This window comes from Gopherus evgoodei, chromosome 2 (assembly GCF_007399415.2).
Source record: "Gopherus evgoodei ecotype Sinaloan lineage chromosome 2, rGopEvg1_v1.p, whole genome shotgun sequence".
Taxonomy (NCBI): Eukaryota; Metazoa; Chordata; order Testudines; family Testudinidae; genus Gopherus; species Gopherus evgoodei.
Window position 1 is genome coordinate 287,015,745 of NC_044323.1, and position 23,531 is coordinate 287,039,275.

Below are 23,531 nucleotides of genomic sequence, written 5' to 3' on the forward strand. Positions count from 1 at the left end.
ACTGATGACAGGAATGCAAGAAAAAATGCAGCCCTGATCCCTGGCAATGGCTGATTTTAATGAAGGAGAATTGGCCTTTCATGGCTGACGGAAGCAGAGGCAGCAGTTTGTTCGATGACTTTCATTTGAAGAATGTGCACATTTCAATGCTCATTCATTCTGATATGGTGCCTGAGGCTGCCCTTTCAGCATAAGTGCCCTCCAAAGATGTTTTTTCCCTTAAGTGGGTTATTTTTTTTTTATTAAGAATCAGCACAAAATAGCTGTTGCTTGAGGGGAAACTGTGTTGACTCACATGGCCTCTTCTCTGTGACTTAATTCATACATTTTAAGGCCAAAAGGGACCATTATGATCATCTTATCTGACTGCCAATCTCTCTGTGATTTAGGCCTTGTCTACATGAAGAAATTGACTATATACAGGTATACTGTAATAGCTTCCAGAATAAAAGGCACTAAATTCCTGAATAATTACTTGGCCCACAAAGCACGACAGTGTCCACACAAGCAACAAAGAGTCCTGTGGCATCTTATAGACTAACAGATGTATCGAAGCATGAGCTTTCGTGGGTGAATACCCACTTTGTCGGATGCGGTGTCAACTTCTCTGTGTACACACAGCCTTAGTTTCCCACCTGGAAAACAGAACACTGAGCTACTTCACAGGTTAATAATTAAGCCTGTAAAGTGCTTTGAGGTCCTTGGATGCAAGGTTCTATGCAAGTATTATTATGATTACGGTTATAAAACTGACTGCGTTGAAATGCCAGTTCAATGCTCACACTCAACACAGATCTCAAAGTCAAGCTGTGATCTTTACATTTTATCATCATCACCACTAATATCCAACAGATTTCTGTCTCTCCCAAGTGCCTGCTGCAGAAATCTGGAACCTCTGACTGCTCTATTCTCCCAGGCAACTGGATGCCACTCAGTTTCTAGGTAGGTTCTAGCATATCTTTGGGGCATCTCTGAATAATTGTTTCAGGGCCCTGCTCTTTACCAGGGTTCCCTGGCTGCTTCTCCTCTGTCTCAATAGCTGTTTTGCTCCACTAGGCAGGGCAAGACTCCGCATTGAGGGCTCTTCCATTCTTCAGATGGAGTTTAGTTAGAGTGAGTTAGGCGCTAACATAAAATATGATCTAATGATGGGAAACAGGACAGTAGGCTGGGAAAGGAGGTTAAGTAATAACAGTTAGCTAATGTAGTAATTCAGCAAGAGCTAGTGCACAGAAGGGTGGAGTTGGTGGTTTTTTGTTTTGGGTTTTTTTTTCTTTGCTTTGTTTTGATGGAATAACAGCAATACATGCCTAAGATGGCTAATTTCTTGTAGGCCATTTTCATACCCTGCAGTCTACCAACTATGGGCTGGGAGATTGTTCAGTGATTACTCCATTCCTTCACGTTGACACCTGCAGTGAGAGAGACGCACTGTGGGTAACCAGTGTAATGTCCAAGGACATCATCTCTCCATGGTAACAACTCCTGGCTTCCTGGGGATAGACAGGTAGGATACTTTCAGAGGATGGAATCATTGATCACACACAAGAATAAATGCACAGAGTGGTCTGAAGTAGAGGCTTACACATGCAGCCAGTTTGAATATCAATATCCTCAGTCCCAGAAGGGAGAATCTTCTGAGTACTGATTCATACTGTAGTAACAGGAGTAGCGGGACTGGCAAAGCTGACAGACACATACGGAGCCCGAAGTGTTGAGCAGGGTCTTTGAAGTGTCATGAATCCTGGAGAGGAAGCAGGACCACTGAGAAGAACAAGACCTACAGAGAGCTTATTTGGGACATCTTAGAGGATGTGTTGCATGCCCTGTGAGGGAGGTGAAGTGGGAGCACAGCTCTTTATGTTGGCTTCCAGGTGAAGAAATGGGCAGAGGCAGATCCCAGAACCTCTTAGTCTGTGGTTGCTGCCATGGGTCTTTCTGCTTGAAGCCCTGTGGCCTGCTCTGGAAGGGGAGGGATACTTAGAGTCTGGGCCTGTTCCAATTATTCTCAAGAGGGAGTGAGCAGGACATCTCTACTGTGGCACCACAAAGCCACACCTGTGGCGTTTGCTGCCCAACCAGCTTCTCGACTGCTCTGTGAGAAGCTGAAGAGGTCTGCCTGGGGATGAGGCAGGTGACAAACTGGAGAAAGTCACAGAAGAGGGAAATCCATTAGTTCAGACTGTCAAATTAGTAGGAAAAGAATGCTGCATTTTAAACCTGTTATGTTTCCCTCTGCCAGACATCCCCACCTCACCACACACACACAGACACTATCTGAGCGTCTTTTCCTTTGAAAGAAAAAACTCTATCCCCTCTAAAACCTATATGAAAACCGGCAGAGCACGCCATGACAAAACTGGAGGTGCAGACTCCTGAGGTTATGAATTATTAGGTTTCCTCCTGTTTGTTTTCCTTCCCAGCACTTAGTAATGCTACTATTTAGAGGCTAAATTTATAATGCATGCAGTTTTTGTTAAAAAAAATTACCCAGCATTTCTCACTTGTAATGCAATTATTCTTCCTCTTGTATCCTAGAGGGTTTTACAAAATTAAACACTACAGTCAGTTCCAAGGCCTGTAGTAGCTATTTAGCCTAGATTAAACAGGATTGCATGCATCATCAATTACTTTATATACAATTTATTTAATAAGTCAAAGCTAATGGTGGTAGCCCCCTCATGCTTCCAAATAAATAATAAATAGCTGAATTTAGGAACATGATGTAACCAAATTTTAATAATACTTTGGTATAATTTAAGAAGAGGGGAGGTCCTTGGCATATCCCTATGAAGAATGAACAGTTTCTCTAAGTGTGTGTGTGGGAGGTAGAGGGTTGTATAGTGCCTGTTTTAAGAGCCTACAAAGTTGGCCCAGATTAACACAAATTCAAACAGAGCACTTGTATAAAAACCAACACCCTCCTCCCTGTTTAAAAGGAGAAGAGGACTGGGAGGGGGAGTCACGGTATGTCTGAATCTATATTTTCAGATAAAAAATATTATACTTAGCTGCACTGGTTGACAACGAGAAGCTTTAAAACAGTTTTTAGTATGATCCTCTCCAGAAGACACTACTAAATTTACACTATGACTAGTTAACAACGAGTGTGATCCTCAGAGCACCTGTTTTTACCTTGTGTCATTTACAAGTCTCCTATGAAAACACAACAGAATTAGATATCTGTATTTTTCTCTCTTTCTTTTCATTTAATATTTAGGAGAAACTATATTTACCTCCAGAAATGCCTATAAATACAATTTGATAGAGTAAGTATGTCTGATGTTATAACAACATTGGATACACTTGGTAGGACACTATTTTTGTTTAATATATAACTAGATCACTTGATTAGATCAAGAAATACAATAAAATTATAATGCAAACAGAGATGAATATCCTTCTTTATACTGGACAAGCCCTACCAAAATATGGATTCAAATTAAGTAATTTTATTAGTATAATAAATAATACTTGCTGATGATATAGTGCTTTTATTCAAAGATCTCAAATCATTCTACAATGGTAAGTAGGAAAATATCATTCTATTCATTTTACGGATAAGGTACTGAGAAACTAAATCACCTTCCCAAGGTTATGTAGCAAGTCAGTGCCAGAATGTGGAAGGCAGATCTGCCATCAAGTCCCATGACCTACCCACTGGATCATCCTACCTTCCTTTTTAATTACAGTACACCAAAGAGGTTTGAAACTGACAAAGGAACTATGGGTGGCACAGAGTGTGCTTATGGTTAGACTTTAGGGGAAACTTGATTGACTCACATAGGCCTCTTCTCTGTGATTTAATTAATAATTATAAGACTAAAGAGGCCATTAGGATAATCTAGTCTGACCTTCAATCTCTCTGGTTTAGTTTCCCACCTGTAACACTGCTGAAAATGTAATACTGACCTACCTCACAGGTTAATTAATGTTGAAAAATGCTTTGTAATCCTTGCATACAAGCTTCTCTATCAGTATGAGTAGTAGTAGTAATTACTATTATGAAACTGACTGTGTGGAAATGACAGGCTGTGTTACTGATTGCATATCTGAAAGTCAAGCTATGATTTTAACACTAATATCCAGAAAACCACTGGGTTTCGAATGTACAACACTCTAGCTTGCTGCACACCGGCCATGTGGACCCAGATATTGCATACTAGAAGTTGCATAGTGCACTTTGATCTACGGCTATTTCAAACCACCAGCTGTTGCTCCTGTCTCAAGAGTTGCTTCTCTTCTCCACACTAGGCTGGGGAAGACTCTCACTTCTAGTCTCTTCCACCCATCATAAGGGAGTTCCCATCTATTGGAACCCTTTTATGATTTTTGTGTCACTGCTTCAACAATAGGCTAATGTATTATGTATAGCCCAAACTATGCTTCTCTCAATGCCCTTGCTCTGGTGCCTGCACACATTTATTTGAGCCAATAATTTATACTATTACTTGTAAACTTTCTAATGTCCCTTACCTTCTCTCCCAGAAAGGTACATTCAGATTAGACTGAGAAGTTTTACAAAACCAAGGCTAAGCAGTAACAACTTTATTCCCTGCAGGTTTCAATTTAATCAGATTTTTTTGTTGTAACAGAATATAGATGTGAATTACCCTGAATTTTCACTGTAAGAATATCTTTAAGGCAGTAGAGTACATTGTGGGTGGGTTTCTTTTAAACTATCATTAGCATCATTTTTAAAATACCTTTTTGTGCAATGTTCTTGGTTTACAAGAACAGACTAACTCATATGAGAGGGTGCCTTTATGTGAGTGTTTGATACAGCCAAGTAGAGACAAGATTTGCTTTCCGTTTTATTCAACAAAGAGTATAATTATGATATTCACTATAGAAGTCAGTATCTGTATAAAACCATGCTACTGACTAACTGTTCTAACCATTAAAATGTAGCTTGGTGGCTTGTATGGATAAACAACTATTTTACACACAGGAAGAAAAAATAGACACAAAAATGATGCATCAATTAGTTGCAGTTATAAAAGAAAAACATTAATATGTAGGGTAAAGCCTATTAAGTATAACAAATTTAAACACTACTCTGACGGATCCATAAGCAGCTCATTACACACATCAATAAATAGGCTGATATTATTTGGCTAATCCTGTTTAAGTGTCTTAAGGTTACAATACATAACTAAGTAGGTGACAATGTATATTACTGCCTAGTAACAGCTACTGATACTGTGAAGCTGCCTGGAAAAAATATTCAGCTTTAAAAAGAAAGTCCCAGGAGAAAAACAAAACATTATGCAGAAATATTATTTGAGAATAGATTTGCTGCCTCTTTCATTTCAGAGAGATGATGGACTTAAACACAATGCAGGGAGCATGAAAGGCTTTGGGAAGCACAAAATTCAGACTTCTCTACATTAGATTAGGCCACCTGCTATCTCTCCATATTCCCACCAGCAAAGATCATTCAGTTAGAGCTTGCTGGAAAAATTGAGATCAGACAGTTTTTCACTGAAATTTACCAATTCATTGAAATTTAAACATTCCACAGAGAGGGTTTGACTCTGACAAAGCTCCTCTGGAATCAAATGTTATTTATCCCTTCACCTAACACAAGAATCAGGGGTCACCCAATGAAATTAATAGAAAGCAAGTTTAAAACAAACATAAGGAAGTACTTCTTCACACAATGCAGTCAACCTGTGGAACTCATTGTGAAAGCCAAAAGTATAACTCGGTTAAAAAAGAATTAAATAAATTAATCAAAGATAGGTCCATCAGTGGCTATTAGCCAAGATGGTCTGGGATGCAACCTCATGACCTGGGTGTCCCTAAACCTCTGACTGCCAGAAACTAGGACTGGATGACAGTGGATGAATCACTTGATAAATTTCCTGCTCTGTTCATTTCCTCTGAAGCATCTGGCTTTGGCCACTGACAGAAGATAGGATATTGGGTTAGATGGACCACTGGTCGGACCCAGTATTGCCATTCTTACATTCTTATGATAGAATCAAATGATAGAATCATAGAAACATAGGGCTGGAAGGGACCTTGAAAAGTCATCAAATTCAGTCCCATGTGCTGTGGCAAGACCAACCAAACCTAGGCAGGTGTTTGCCCAACTTGATTTTAAAAGCTTCCAATGATGGGGACTCCACGACCTTCCTTGGAAGACTACTGTATAGTTTAACTACTCTTATAGTTAGAAAGTTTTTCTTAGTATCTAACCTAAATCTCTCCTGCAGCAGTTTAAGCCCATTACTTCTTGTCCTACCACTGGTGGCCATGGAGAACAATTGATCAGTGTCCTTTTTATAACAATCCTTAACATATTGGAAGATTTATCAGGTCACCTCTCGGTCTTCTTTTCTCAAGACTAAACATTCCCATGTTTTTCAAAACTTTCTTCACACCTCAGGTTTTCTAAACCTCATCATTTTTTGCTCTCCTCTGGACTCTTTCAGATTTGTCCACATCCTTCCTAAACAGTGGTGCCCAGAATTGGACACAGTACTCTAGCTGGTATTGACAAATTGGAAAATTGGTCTGAATTCAACAAGATAAAATTCAGTAAAGGCTAGTGAAAACTACTTAGAAAGGAAAAAACCAAATGCACAAAATAGGGAATAACAGGCTAAATGGTAGTACTGCTGAAAAGATTCTGGGCTATTACAGTGGATCACAAATTGAATAGGAGTCAACAATGTGATGCAGTTGCGACAAAGCCTATTAGTGTTCTGGCATGTATTAACTGGAGTGTTGTATATAAGAGATTGGAGGTAATTGTCCCACTGTGTTCGGAACTGGTGAGGCCTCAGATGGAGTTTTGTGTCCAATTCTGGGTACCACACTTTAGGAAAGATATGGAAAAACTGAAGAGAATCCAGAGAGCAGCAACAAAAATTATCAAAAGGTTAGAAAACCTGACCTATAATAAAGGTTAAAAAACTTGGCATGTTTAGTCTTGTGAAAAGAAGACTGGTTGGGGAAAGGTGGAGAACCTGATAATAGTCTTCAAATATGTTGAGGGCTGTTACACAGAGGACTATGATCAATTGTTCTCCATGTCCACTGAAGATAGTAATGGGTTTAATAGGCAGCAGGGGAGATTTAGGTTAGATATTTGAAAAAAAAACCTTCCAACTCCAAGAATAGTTAAGCTCTAGAAAAGGCTTCCAATCCCCATCATTGCAGATTTTTAAAAACAGATTGGACAAACATCTGTGAGGGACGATCTAAGTCCTGCCACACACAGGGGCTTGACTTGATGAGTTCTTGAGGTCCCTACCAGCCCTACATTTCTATAATTCTGTGACTGAAATGATGAAGGCTGGTAATGACCACAAGGAAAAGAAGGTCCAGAGTGCTAGACAGGGACCTGAGAGAAATCAATGTGAGTACAGGTAGTCCTAGACTTTACGACGTTCAACTTACAACGAACAGCACTTATGACATTTCTGAATTGACACCCTGATTCGACTTACGACAATTGGTTATGACTTTATGATGCTCGGTCCCGCATTGGAGTGGATTGCAGTTCCAAGTTCTGGAGTTTTGACTTACAATGCAATTTTCAGGAACCAATTGTGCCATAGTCTGAGGACTGCCCGTAAGGTGCCTAGACACTGGAAATTCCAACTAAGTGCCTATCTGCATATTTAGGCACCTAGGTACCTTGCTCTTAGTTTCTCTGTGCCTCAGTTATCCACCTATAAAATAGGGACACATAGTACTTCCCTACCTCACACGGGTGTTGTGAGGATAAATACATTCATGACTATGAAGCTCTGAGATACTATGATAATGAGGCCCATATAGGTATTTGGGATCAATTGATAGATACAGAAGGCATGGTCAAACATTTTAACGATAAAGTAATAACAGAAGGAACAGATTTTTGGAGATGTCATGGATACAGAATAGATTAAAAAAGGGTATTTTTGGAGCAGTGCTGAGGTTAGTGACACTGGTCCAAGTACAGAAAATTAAACTGGGTCAAAATAACCCTTTGAAAAGAGAAATAGAGATGCCTACAGAACAGAAAAGACCATTTCCATTTAAACTATATAGCTTTATAAGAGGCACCAAATACATATTTTCCTCACATCCAATGTATAATAAGGGGGTAGATCTGATCAGATGTTAGCAGGAAATAAGAACTTTTTCATCTTTTCAGAGAACAGGGCTTTTATAAAACTGATTCATTCATGTATTTACTCATTTGGCAGACTAGTTTCCCCAAAGGCTATTTCAATTCAGCAGTGTTTGTACAGCAGAGCCAAAGCTGATAAACTGGGGACAATGGCTGTTCAGTAATATACTAAAGTGAGAGAATGGAAAAGCCAAACAGCTCATCTAGATTTATCCAAAATAAATAGAAAAAGAATATAAATACTCAGCAGCAAGAAGAAAGCAGGCAGTACAGAAAAACAAATGGGAATTAAAGAAAGCAAGAGAGGGCAGGCTGAGATGAGAATCATAGCGCACAGTAAGAGTGATGGCAGGTGCAGGGAGATATGTGTAAATACAATGAATTTATGCTGAAAACAGGGTGAATTTCTCTTAGAAGCAAAAAGCATTTGATAATCCCAGGTCATTTTAGGGTCAAAAGTGGGGAAACAATCAGCTTGCAACTCTAAGAAACAGAGAATATAAGCCTTAAAATGCGGATATTAAAATTACTAAAAAAAAGTTTTATTTTTGTTTAAGGAAATTAATGTAGAACACAAAAATGTAGGCATCCCCCCCATACAGCCCTAAAGAATGTTATGTCAACAGCCCTGTAGTAGCAGGGAGGTAGGTCAGATAAACTTACAAACTGATCTTTGTATTTCATCATTAGCAATTACAACCTGTAAATACAAGAAAGGAGAACACGACAGATTCTTCAGCTCACAAAATAACATTTCAGGAGGTATAGTATCCCTCTCTTGTATTCATAAGATTATAGCGCCATCAAAGACAATTTTGATGGCAAGTCCCTAGTGAGAGGAGATGGAACTTTAGTTTAATGACAGTAGTTTCCTACCTATAGACTAAGCAGCATTGCTCGGGTGTGGCCTGTGCTCCCCAATGCCATACTGGAGTCTCCACATTTATTTGACAAATAAAATTTCAGAATTTTAAAATATTGTGTGCAGAATTTTTAATTTTTTGGCACAGAATGCCCTCGGGAGTAGTATCTGGCAAGACTTAAGGGAAATCACAGTGGGTCTGTTGTTCGAGTTCATGGATAACACAAAAGAATATCTGAATTTCAATCTCAGTGTTGGAAATTCTCGAACACAGTAAGACACACAAACCCTATTTCTTCTTAGAGTGTTTCAAAAGGGAAACCCATTTCATATTCATTATAAATCAAAATCTAAACTTATTCCAGGAATTTACAAGTATCTATGCTGATGCCGGGCTGGCTGAACAGAGGTGGGAGATCACTCTGCAAGCTCCACCTAAGACACAGACTCAGTGGTGAGGCTGCACCCCACCATGACGTAGTGCAAGGACTGGGCTTGCCCCAGAAACGCCCCTAGGACTCTGCCCGCTGTGCCAGGTACACCAGGTGTGGGCAGGGAGGCTCAGCTCAGCAAGATCCAAGTGTGGAGGGGCTTATGTTGGGGGGATCCAGGTGTCAGCTGAGAGGATTCTGTGTGGGGCAATCTGGGTGCGGTGTGGCTCAGTGGGGATGGGATTGGATGCACCTTGGCTTGTTGGGGAGTTCTGGGTGCAATGGTAATGAGCCTCTCCAGGGGGATCCAGGTGATGGTGGTTGGAGCTCAAAGAAAGAAAAATAAAAAGTTGCACTGGAAAAATATGCTTATGCTATAGAGCCATAGATGGAAATTTTTATGACTACTGATATATGGAGCCTCCCTGATGGTCTTGTCTGAAGGTCCATCATATTTGCCCTGTATCCTTCTCTCGGTGAGTCTTTTTCAGCTAGATCTGTATTTTTCTAGGATAACACAGCTAAAAGCATTCTCATGAATTTTGTATTTTCCATTTGGTTGGTGAGGTTATGCAAAGAAAGTGTTTTTACAGCTTTTTGTGCCCCTAAAACAATTCAGTGACTAAGATCCATTCCATGCTGTTTCTAGCCCCAGCCAAAGAACGTAGGCCATAGTTACAGGATAAGAATAGCCCTACTGCGTCAGACCAAAGGTCCATCTTGCCTAGTATCCTGTCTTCAGACAGGTGCTTCAGATGGAATGAACAGAACAGATAATCACTCAAGTGATCCATCCCCCCTGTCGCCCATCACAGCTTCAGGATGGGTTACTCTGTCTTGGGAAGCACTGACTCAGGCTCGACTCAGGTCAGGCTTGACAAAGCCCTGGCTGGGATGATACATTTGAGGATTGGTCCTACTTTGAGCAGGGGGTTGGACTAGATGATCACCTGAGGTCCCTTCAAACTGTGATATTCTATGATTCTATGACTCTGAAAAAGATTTGGGCATGGGAGTGGATAATGAACTGAATCTGAGCTCCCACAATGCTGCTGTGGCCAAAAGGGCTAATATGATCCTGGGATGCATAAACAGGAGAATCTCAAGTAGGAGCAGAGAGGCTATTTTACCTCTGTACTTGACACTGGTACTTGACTAATGAAATACTGTGTCCAGTTCTCATGTCCACAATTTAAGAAGGATGTTGATAAACTGGAGAAGGGTCAGGGAAGAGCCACAAGAACGATTAAAGGATTAGAAAATAAAGTCTTATCAAGATAGGCTCAAAGAGCTCAATCTATTTAGCTTAACAAAGAGAAGGCAAAGTGACTGGGGGTGACTTGATTAGAGACTGTAAGTATCTGCATGGGGAACAAATATTTCATAACGTGCTCTTCAATCTAGCAGTGAAAGGTATAACATGATCCAGTGGCTGGAATATGAAGTTAGAGAAAATCAGGCTAGAAATAAGTGTAAAATTTTGAAAGTGAAATTAATTAACCATTGGAACAATCTAACAAGAGTTGTGGATTCTCCACTAGGGGCAATTTTTAGATCAAGATTGGATGTTTTTCTAAAACATCTGCTCTAGGAATTCTTCTGGGGAAGTTCTATTCCCTGTGTTATACTGGAGGTCAGACTAGATGATTTCAATGGTCCCTTCTAGTCTTGGAATCTATTAACCAGGCATCTGGAGAGTTAGAGTGCCTGATTTTCCTCCCACACGGCTGTAAAACTTGGGTAACTCCACTGAAGTCAGTGAAATTATGACAATTATGATCAGAGTCCAATCCAGAGTGTTTATTAAAAAAATGGAATTTAGAAAGATGTGATATTGCAGTAAAAATGCATCAGACTTTATGCCAGAGAGTATGACAACAATATAGTTAAGGAAATTAGAATACATTAAGTGTGAATTGTTACTGGTGGCTAAGATCTTATCATAGATACATATTATTTTAAAAATAGTAAATTACAATGAAGTGAGGTATGATATCATGTATTATATCATCTAAATTAGGCTTAGATTGCTTTATGCAGTCTAGCTGTAGCCATGTCAATCCCAGGATATTAGAGAGATAAGGTAATATCTTTTATTGGACCAACTTTTGTTGGTGAGAGAGACAGCTTTTGAGCCACACTTCAGGTCCTGAAGAGAGCATAGCTTGTCTCTCTCAACAGCAGAAGTTGGTCCAATAAAAGATACTATTTCACTCCCCATCTCTAGCTTAGATTGCTGTCATTTTTCCTATCAACATCTCCCTGCTGTCAAGGAACAAGAACTTAATATTTTGATAATTAAATTTTGCCTTTAAACCTTAACAGGAAAATATAATGTTCAATCAGTACCTTCAGAAAAGGCACTGAAAAGTCTAAGGAGAAATCTGGGAAGTAAGAGTATTTGCCCCAGGTTGACTTCTAAATGTTTTGGTCCAAATAAGATAACTGAATAAGATGAAGAAGCCATCTTATCTGACCGTCTGTGACAAAGGCCTAGAATAACTCCCGCTAACGTAACAGAAGCAGGAGAATGCATTCACTAGGAAAAAATATAAATCCCTGAAATGGGGACAGGAAAAGTCAGGAAAACATATTCACTCAGAAAAGAGCAAACAGACAGATTGGAACTGGAAGAGGCAGTGAGAAGTGTCAATAATGCCCTGAGATTGGTACCAATTAAGAGAGAGGAGAAAATATGTTACAACAGACAGCCGGAAATAGTAACAATTAGGCATTCACTTAGGAAGCCTTACTGAAAAGTTAAGATACTGTGAGCTCAGAAACAAACTACATCTGTGATTAATAGAGAACACTGTAAATCTTGTTAAGCAGGAAGCCTTAAGAGGCTTTTCTATAGCTTTATACCTAAGAGAGACTAGAAACCATTGTGTTGTTATAATAGCCTACAGACAGGTATTCAGTATCCTAATCTCACCCATGAATACATTATCAGAGACAAAGAAGATTTATAAATGCTCCCAGATGAAGGCCCAAATTCTGGAAGAAAGGTGGCTAGGGTGCCAGCCTGTGACTTGGGAGATCTGGATTCAATTCCCTGCTCTGCCACAGCCTTTGTGTGTGTCCTGAGGTAAGTGGCTTGTCTCTCGGTGCCTCAGTTCCTCATCTATAAAATGGGGATAGCAGTATTGTGACACCTCACTCAGGTACCCGGAACCGTGAGCTCCTGCATTACCCACCACAGCAAGTGAGAGCTTTGCTGGTGCTGTGCTATGTGTCAGCTCCCCGATGCACCAACTTGTCTGCCTTGCCATCATTCAGGACTCTGTCAGTCCAGATCTTGCCTTACAGATAACAATCAATGAACTCCAATTCCTGAGCTCCAGAGATCTCTCTGCAGTGTCCAGTCCCTTTCACTGGACACACACAAGTTCACTGCCTCCAAAGAGATAGAAACCATGCCAGCCTGGCTAGAGGGCTCAGCTTCCAGTTTAATACACAGCACTGACTGGTTTTGTAATAAAACAAGAATAAGTTTATCGAAAAAAGGAAAGATAAGTGATACTAACCAGAAAGAGAGAAAAGACCCCAGACTTCTACATTGTCGTAAGATAATATGTCCTTACTTTAGAGGCCATGTGTTGTCTTCATATAGTGCCAAGCACACTACCAGTGCTTAATAAATAAACTCCTGTATAGTCATAATACAGTGCCATAATTCTGGTATCTAAAACCAAAACATTTCTTTACTTATATAAAGAAAGGAAGAGCGAATGCGAGGCTGGAGCTCTCTTTGTTGATCTTCCACAATTACTAGAAAACACATAGCCCAAGTAGAGAGGTACTTACCATGCCCAAGTAAAGGCCACTTGATCCTGTCCAGCAAATTCTATTAATATTTTTCTTGTTTCCTTAGCTCGGGATCCTCTTATTTTACACCAATCAGCCATTGGAGATATTGCACTCAGTGTAATTCAGACCCTGTTAAACATTTCTTGTAAGCTCTGGTGAGTTACTGGCATGTAAGAAAAGTTCACTGCAGCGACTGACATCACCATTATTATTCTGTCTGGTAGGAAAGATAATGGTAGGTTCTTGGTGGATTGCTCTGTCTGTGAATATTCATTTGTGTGTGTGATATCTGGCTATTTTCTCTGGACACACCCAGCCCATGACATTGTGTGACAGAATGTCATGTTGAAAGACCATGAAGTCTGTGTTGCTTGACTTACAAATTTAAAATTATAGAGATTTCTTCTCTTGTACGTTATACTTTTCATTTAATATAACGGACATGCTTCTTACTAACAAGAGGCTTGCAGCATTTGATTTGAATATTCAGGGTCCTCATGAAAGAGATTTTGTGATGAACAAGCTTCAGTTCCTAATTTATAGTAGTTACTTGTCAAGGTGTTCCATTTACACTGGAGGTGACAATGCTATTTACAATTTAAGTGCTAATATACCAAACTAGAAACTGTAGATACAATTTACATGCCCCTTCTCTAAGAACATGAAAATAGACACCAAAAATCAAGGAAGCAAAACAACCTTCTAGTAAACAATTAAAAGAAAAATCTTTTAATCAAGTAGCAGTTTTTTTACGTTTTCTAAAAACTATCACCAAATACTTTGACTAAACCAAAACCCAGCCTATTATGTTAGGAAAGACACACCCCAAATTTACAATGCAGCAAAGAAAGATTAGTCTGAAGGAAATATATGGAAGGAGGGATCATAAGAGGAAACTCTACAATTACAATGCAACAAACAAAATAAAAGCTATGGAATATATCAAAACTTGGGTTGAAAAGTTCCAAAAGCAGTCTGACGAGTAAGAATCTCAGTCTAAAAACTACATCTTGCCACATTTGGAAGGAAATCAATTTCTCATACTTGATCCAGGCAGTTCAGGCTCATGGAGGAGAGAGCTGGAGTATGGATAGAGTAAGAAAGAGAAATATCCACTCTTCTTCCCAGGAGAAAGAGGAGTGAAGATGTCCCTTCTCACGCTGCCAGACACAGAGGGGCAAAATCATTCCATCAAATACTACAGGAATGAGCAGGCGTGCTGCCCAACTTTAAAATCTATAGAAGGGGATGTGGATTTACCAGATGCTTCCCAAGAACGATGGAGGGATGCAAACTCTATCTTTGCCCCCCCCACCCCGTGATCCTCCACAGGAGGAAAGGGGAGGATAGGAGAAGGCAGTCCTATGCAGAAAAATAATGGGTCACAGGGCCTAATGAAAAGATGGGGTATTGAGGACAGAAGGTTCAGGGCCTGCCTTTTCAGGACCTCTACTGGCTAAAATAGACACTTGGGATGAAATTCTGGCTCCATTGAAGTTGATGGCAAAATTCCCATTGATTTTTGGTGAGGTCAGGATTTCACCTCTGAACTCTGGAACCTTTGGAGGTTTCCTCATTGCTAGTTTTTGTAATATATTCTTGCAATGCTGTTTGTGAGTTTTAGGAGGTTTGGCGTACCTGTTTCTGCAACATTACTAGTTTTGGATATGGATTTAAATTTTTTGTAATGTTTCTATTGCATTTTTAACAATATCTATGTCTCTTCCGGTCTATGTACAATGCAATAAATATTTTTGGGGGCGGGGGAGGGGAGAAGGAAGATTGTATTTTAATTTAAGATCCAAAAAAGAGTGAGGATAATCTTGCAAAAAATATTCCATATCCCCATAAGCTATAGGCACAACCAAACCTGCCCGGGCTTGCACATCTGCATTATGGATTATTCTATCAATTGTGGCATTTCTAAGGTATCGCTCACCATGGTATCTAAATGCCAAGACAAATATTAACAAATCACCGTTCTCTGTTTATGAGCAGATGTTCCCCATACACAAAAAGAAACAATTTAGATTCACATACAAATACTGACTGATTGCCTAATCTCAATGTTTTGCCTCTGACTTGCAGCATGAAAAGGTCATATAGAAAAATGCTTGCTCATGTAACTTTATGATGGCTGGCAAACAATGCTTCCCTCTTTTAAGGCCTCTAGTTCTGGATTCTGTATTTTGCAACAACATCTAACCTTAAACTGATTAGCAATGTAATGAAACATTTTAGCCCAGAATCCACTTTAAGGACAAATCTTATTTCCAAGTTAAAGAAAAATACCTGTGTACGCTGATAATGAATTCAATTCTAATACCCAGTTCATACAATTAGTATTTATACTATGCACCGGAGATTAAGTGTCTTTAGTACTGTCTGTGGTAAGCTACAGGCATTGTAGTTTTTAACCTACTGTAAATCAGTGTATTCAGAGGTAGAAATTTGAGTCAATAAAGCAAGATTGGCCCTTTTCACTTGATCATATTTTACAATTACAGAGCTTGCAGTTAACTCTTTCAGGGAGTGTCCTATAGCCCAGTTAAAGTGATTATCAAGCCATCGTTTTCTTTTCCAGGAAAATCAAGTTATTTATAAGCAGCAGACAAAATGGCTAAGCACGTCATTGATTTCCACTGAAAACAAATTCCTCCAGCCATTAAGGTCAGCAGGGATTTTCGCGCAGATGAAGACTGCAGGACTAGGTCCATATTATAATGGTTTTTCTAATTTTTTTTTTTTTCTTTTTGTTTTTCAAGAGGAGGCAGAAGGGCAGTGAGTTGTTCTAGTGTAGTTAGCATTGGAAGTGACAAAATATTAGTGCCCTAGAAAGTGCTTTCATAGCCATAAATAAATGGGCCAACTTTCCCCACTACATGAAAAACAAAATTCTTCTGCTTGCAACATTCAAATCCCAAGAAATCCTTGTACCTTAGTAGTCATGTGAGTATACAGCACAGTGTCCTTTCCAGAAGGGGATGAGGTACTGGCAGATAGGGCCTAACAACTCTACCTTGCTCCAGAAGTCCTGGGCTGAATTCTGTTGAGCATCCCTACATTTCTATGATTCTATTATTCATATTCAATTTGTGATCCACTTCAATTTCCAGATCCTTTTCAGCAGTACCACCATTAGCCAGTTATTCCCATTTTAAACTTGTACATTTAATTTTTTTTCTAAGTGAAGTGCTTTCCTCTTGTTTTTATTGAATTTCATCTTGTTCATTTCAGATGAATTTATCAAGGTCCTTTTAAATTCTATTCCTGTCCTCCAAAGTGCTTGCAACCCCTCTCAGCTTGGTGTCTGCAAATTTTGTGAGCACTCTCTCCCTCCATTATTCAAGTCATTAATGAAAATACTGAGTAGTACTGGACCCAGGACTGACCCCGGCAGAACCCCACTAGATAGGCCCTCATAGTTTGACAGTGAACCACCGCCAACTATTCCTGTGGTATGGTCTTTTAAACATTAATAAACCCACCTTATAGTAATTTCATCTATACTACATTTCCCTAGCTTGATTATGAAAATATCATGTAGAGTTGTATCAAAAACATTATCTAAATTAACATATATCACGTCTACTCCTTCTCCTGTAGGCCAGTAACATAGTCCATTATAACTCAATACTGTCATAACATGTATAGCTCATCATAATGTTCATTACAGTTACAGTATATATAGGATGTGGGTTTTTGTTGAATTCCTGACAGAGGACTACATTGGTCAAGGACTGTAAAGGATTCTGAAGATTTAAAGTGTTAAGAATTATTGACAGGTATGGACCCAAACTGGGACAATGGGTCCAACTCCAAGTTTTCACAGGTGTTGTATGTGAGCTTTTAGTTCAGCGCATTACACAGAAGTGGGACACCTAGAATGTTTGGATCTGAATCTAGACTTCCAGGGAGATGAACTAAGGTTGGACAAGCAACTTTAATTCTGGCATTTACTATCTTTGAATGCTTCATTTTGCAACCTTAACTTTTTTATCATATGATTTTGGATGTAATATGGATATATGGCGATTATAGCATATTGTACTTCTTTTTTGGATCCCTCATTCTAACAGTTTTACAGCAATAAGGGTATATCTAAGCTAAACTTTTCCATACATATCTGGACATCTAAGTAAATAGAAAGTGATCAAGACACCTTCTCTCTCAAATCAATGGCTAAACAAATCTAAGACACCAGAGGGCATTTTGATTTCCCTTTGACATCATCTAAAATTGATTTGTTTCATCATGCTTGGGGACCCAGGGAATAAAGAATGGCTGTTTCAGTTTAAATAAAATGCAACATTACACTGCCTTACTATATTTAATAACCAAGGAACAAGCTTCCAGAGGACGTCTTCTGGCTAATGATGTGAGTAGTAGACTGGCTGTATCCAAAAAGCATGGTAAATTTCATACCTGGAGAAACTTCACTAACCTCACATAAAATATTTACTTACATATTTGGGGAAGTTATTGAATTATGTTAAAATGTAAAATTGAAAAAAAAGGTATATATGTGATTGACAGAGCAAGCCAGATTATTGCATTTTCTCTTGTTCTTTTCTTTTAAAATGAACTTATTTCCTTTAACGATACAGTTAACAGAAAAATCATTTTCAGCAAATTACAAGTTTAAGCCTGCACTAATGAAGTCAATGGGAAGTTTGTCATTGACCTCAATAGGAGCAGGTTACTAAGGAGCTAATGCTGGAGTCACAAGGATCCCCCTTTATGTCAGAGTCTCTAAACGTTCACCATATGGTCTCATGCATTTTTACTTATAGCTCGGAAAACCTTATAAAAGGACTATTTCGTGTACTTCTGTAATTTAAATGGCTTTCTATCAAAGCTCTGACAGTTTTTAGATAGGAACCCAGACTTTTTAATGCCTTAGGTTCTTCTTACACTTGCACTGATTTAAATCTTTTGTTAAATACCTTTTAATTAAGCCAGGATATTATTCATAGGAGAACTAAAATGCATCATTAATCATGAAAACCAAAAGAACTGAGAAATAAAACATGTGCTCCCATTCGAAACAGTCAGTGAAATCAACTAATCTCCAAGATCATTGACCAAATCCTGCAATTCTGAGCTTTTACACGCTCCTTATTCAGGCAAATTCCTATTGATGCGAATGAGTAAAGTAAAACCTGAGTGTGTGCTTTAGGACTGAACCTCATGTGCCCTGGGGATGATGAAATTTCTGTCCTTTGGGAAATGGTGAGGTGAAGCTTATTCTGTTTGGGAAAAGCAAAAGAACTTAGACGCACCACTGTGTTAATTTTTTTCACACATGTTCACAATACAGGTTGATGGGAAGTAATTAATTACACAGGAATTAGCACAGTTTGTTGCGGTGTTCAAAAGTTGTCATTTCACAACAATAGCAAAATCATTTTTAAAGAAGAGGGTACATCACAGGAAAAGGATTTGATAATATGAATGAGATTAAACAAACAGCAATTTCCTCCCCAACACGGACGCTATCATTGTCTACATTTTTAAGAATGCAGACCTCTCCATGTCTTCGGGTTCTCTGTGTTGTTGAAATAGCAGTCTAGACAAATAGTTACTGTTTTAATGTTTTGGTTTGTTTTCAATTCCTGGAAACTCCACAAGGTGCTATTACAATTGCAGTTCTCATTGACTTCTGATGTGATAGGCTGGGAGCAGAACATCTGCAAAGGCTCATGTAATAATTTCCCATAAAAAAAAAACAACAGAAGAATCTGCTCAGTATAATTGAGCCTTTTTAATCAGCTCCACTTGGCTTTGGTTACACAAAAGCAAAAATGTTACAAGATGCTGCTGCCAGGCCAATAGGATACATAGTATGGATCGACCATTTGCAAGATTAAATTGCAATATTTAAAAAGGTTTTGCTTTTTGCTCTACTAATTAGAATAAGAATCTGTGACGCTCTGTACCTCAGGGGAACACCCTACACCCCCACGTTCATCTTTATAAAATGGTTGTGTGGTATCCAACGCAAAGTTTGTCATGATGGGTGTCTCTGGAAGGCTCATAATGCACTGAGCATGGTTGTTATAGGGATGTTATAGTAATTGTTACAGTAATGTTATAGGTTATAATTTCATGTATATAGTTATGAGACTGAAAATGTATCCTCATGGCTTAAAGCAAGCCCGCTCTACAAGAACAGAGAGCAGTTCACACCTCGTCAGGGCATGGATGGGACAAACCCAGCCCAGCCTCACAGGAATAATGGACACTGATTTAGGCAGCAACATAAGAATCTGTTAAACCCTCCAGGGAGTCACCCCTTTGATTAGTTTGGGACTGAGGGCTTGTCTACATCAGAAAGTTGCAGCGCTGGTGAGGGATTTACAGCGCTGCAACTTAGGAGGTGTACACATCTGCAGGGCACCACCAGCGCTGCAACTCCCTGTTTGCAGCACTGGCCGTACTCCCGTTTGTCTCGGGTGTAGAGGATCCAGCTCTGGTAATCAAGTATAGACACTTACCAGCGCTTTTCTTGACCTCCGTGGAATAAGCAGGTATCCCAGCATACCTGAGGAAGCCTCTGGTAATCAAGCTGGTCTCATTCCCCAGCTTGCTCTCGCGTTCCCCGAACCCCGAGCAAGCAGGTCTCCTTCCCTGAGGTTTGCTGGGTGGTTCCGGGAACGCGAGAGCAAACCGCGGCGAAGCTGGTCTCCTTCCCCGGTTTGCTATCGCGTTTCCCGAGCAAGCAGGTCTCCTTCCCTGCGGTTTGCAGGGTGGTTCGGGGAACGCGAGAGCAAACCGCGGCGAAGCTGGTCTCCTTTCCCGGTTTGCTCTCTCGTTCCCGAACCCCCGAGCAAGCAGGTCTCCTTCCCTGCGGTTTGCAGGGTGTTTCGGGGAACGCGAGAGCAAACCGGGAAAGGAGACCAGCTTTGCCGCGGTTTGCTCTCGCGTTCCCGAACAAGCAGGTCTCCTTCCCTACGGTTTGCAGGGGGGTTCGGGGAACGCGAGAGCAAACCGCGGCGAAGCTGGTCTCCTTCCCCGGTTTGCTCTCGCGTTCCCGGAACCCCCCTTGAAGCCGCCCAACAGCGCTGCAGTGTGGCCACATCTAACACCACTTGCAGCGCTGGTTGCTGTAAGTGTGGCCACTCTGCAGTGCTGGCCCTATACAGCTGTACTAATACAGCTGTAACAACCAGCGCTGCAAAATTTTAGATGTAGACATGGCCTGAGATGAAGTAATGCTCACCTGACTGAAGGGGCAGAGGAGGGGGCAAAGCCAAGAGGAAAGAAAGGACATGATAAAAGGGAGAGTATTTTGCCATGCTCTTTCTCTCTTCCACATACACCAACAGACACCACCACCACCAAGCGACAGAAACACTGATCAAAGGGGAGAGGCTGGCTGAAGAGGACATGGAAAGTGTTAAGATCAGCTTAGAATGTGTTTGCTTTTATTTCATTTGACCAAATCGACTTGTTATGCTTTGACTTATAATCACTTAAATCTACCTTTATAGTTAATAAATGTTTGTTTGTTTGCCTGAAGCAGTGCATTTAGTCTGAAGTGTGTCAGAGGCTCCCCTTGGGAGAACAAGCCTGGTAATATCCAATTTCTTTGTTAAATTGACAAACTTGTATAAGCTTGCAGCATCCAGTGGGCATAACTGGACACTGCAAGACGGAGGTTCCTAGGGTTGTTTCTGGGACCGGAGATATTGGCTAGTGTCATTCGCATGTGGCTGTGCGTGAACAACCCAGGTGTGGGGGTTCTCACAGCCGAGCAAGGTAAGGCTGGCTCCCAGAGTCAAAGATTGGAGAGGCTTAGCAGATCACTGGTCCAGACAACACCAGAGGGGAACATCACAGGGTCCTCTAGTCTCAATCGCAAATTATCACTACTAATGTTATTATTATACCCTGTTACTACTGAAAAGATTTCAAAGTACTTTAAACAGGTAAGTTTTTTCCATTTTGCTGATGAGGGTAAGAGAGAGAGAAAAGTGAAGTGAGTTGCCCACGGTCACACAGTAAGATAGTGGCATTAGGGAACAGAACCCATGAGTACTGATTCCCAGCACTCTACTCTAACTACTAAACAAAATGCTATATGAGAAGTATCTTAAGCTGTGCTAACATGATTTTACATTCCCAATCAAAACTCATAAACCTACAGGCCAAAGTAGCAGGAAAATATGGCTCATAGCTCCAGCTTTTAAATTTGAAGAAGTTTTTCCCTGTTGCAGAAGTAATATTCTTCACTGAAATAATTCTCTAAAAATCAAGAGAGTATCCAAAAATGCCATTCCAGCTATGCCATCACATTTCTGTGGCATCTCTCCAGAGGTAACAGTCAGAATCTACCACCTGTTTGCGGCATTACGAGCAAGTTCACTATAGCAATTCATTGATAAAATGTGGCACAGCATAGCCTCTTCAGTGTCCTAAATGAAATTCCTGCAGTTGGCAGCAGTTATTCAGACAACACCTGATGCTCCCAAAGGCAAACCCTTGCCTCCCTAATTGTTAATTCTGCAAACACCACTGAACAAATCAAGGACAATGTAGGCAACTTCTGTAGAAGATTTCTGTTTGTTTTATAACAGGCTTAGGATCAACATTGAGATTTGCACTTAAATGCTTCCTTTTATCCGCTGATCTCGGTGCTTTGCAAAGATGGGTAAATCTAACCACATTTTGTACAGATGATAAATTAAGATACTGAGTGATTAAGTGACTTGCCAAAGGTGAAAAAGCAATTTAATGGCAAAATCTGAATAGACTCTCAGCCTTGTTTCCCAGCTGTGACAGGGAGTTTTTCCCCTTCTCACCCAGATTCCCAAGCAAGGAGGAATGGCGAATATCTTTGATTTTCTGTAACTACTGTCCAGTTCATTTTGTTTCTAATCACTGCCCATTCTGTATGTTCATTCTTTTGATTTAAGTGCTGACAATGAGGTAATGTGTTAATACACTAAAGGATGAAATCCTGGCTCTAGTCAAGTCAATGGAAGTTTTGCTACTGACTTCAGTGAGATCAGGATATTGCCAGAGTCAGTACTTCCAACGCAGGATGATAAATTATATTATATTACTGTGGTGGCCAAACTGTAACTCTTTTACAGTTAAAGTGCCCCTCATGCCTCCCCCCTCCCCCCGTTCTCCATGTAGCAGATTGGAAGGGGAGCTCAGAGCTGCTTCCCCATGACCGGGTAGGGGCTTCTACTCATCAGGAAGGAGGCCTCAGGGCTTCAGCCCTGTGGAAGGTGGTTGCCAAGACTTGGGGCTTCAGCAGGAGCAGAACTGAAGCCCCGAGTCTTGGCAAGTGCCTCCCAGGGCTGAAGCCCCAAACTCCAGCAGGTGCGCCCGGCTCTCGAAGTTCTGAAGATTATCATAAGTGGCTCGGAGGATCAGTAAGTTTGGCCACCCCTGTTATGTTATATAAACATTAGTCCTCCATTTCATTACATCCCACCACACTTTCACCTCCTCCGACTAGATGATGCAATGCAACATGTCAAATGTAATGCAAACAAATGAAAAAAAACCCACTTGTTTTTGAGATCCAATTTTCATAAATGTAAGCAACTCGAGAAGGGGTTTGTCTTCAAAAAAGGGAAGAATAATAGATTATCCAGCTACAAAAATAGCTGAAATTACCAATCATTTTCAGTGGTTCATATTCTAACTGTGCATGCCTGACATCCTTTTCCTTTACCCAATGTTTTCAGAATGCATTAGCTCAGCGGTATCTGTGCTCTACAGTAATAATTAGCATCTTGGGGAGTCAGCCATGGATAACAAAAAACATAACTGAAGTAGAGCTAATCAAGAGTAAATTTAAAAATAAGGAGGAGCTTGTATAAACACAGTAGATTTTTTTTTTAAATCACAGCAGAGTTAAGTCAAGCAATTGCCTTTGGCACAGTTTATTCTGTAGAAGTTCTAGATTTCTTCTAAAAAGGGATCAGAAGGTTAAACATGCCTCTGTTTCCTTAATGGCATAAGAAATTAATGGAAGGTAATAAAGTAAAATGAAATAAAATAATGACAGTGTAGCCTGCTTAATAATGCTTAAGGACAAGTGCAGAGTCCTGCACTTAGGAAGGAAGAATCCCATGCACTGCTACAGGTTGGGGACTGACTGGCTAAGCAGCAGTTCTTCAGAAAAGGACCTGGGGATTACAGTGGATGAGAAGCTGGGTATGAGTCAGCAGTGTGCCCTTGTTGCCAAGAAGGCCAACGGAATATTGGGCTGTATTAGTAGGAGCATTGCCAGCAGATCGAGGGAAGTGATCATTCCCCTCTATTCGGCACTGGTGAGGCC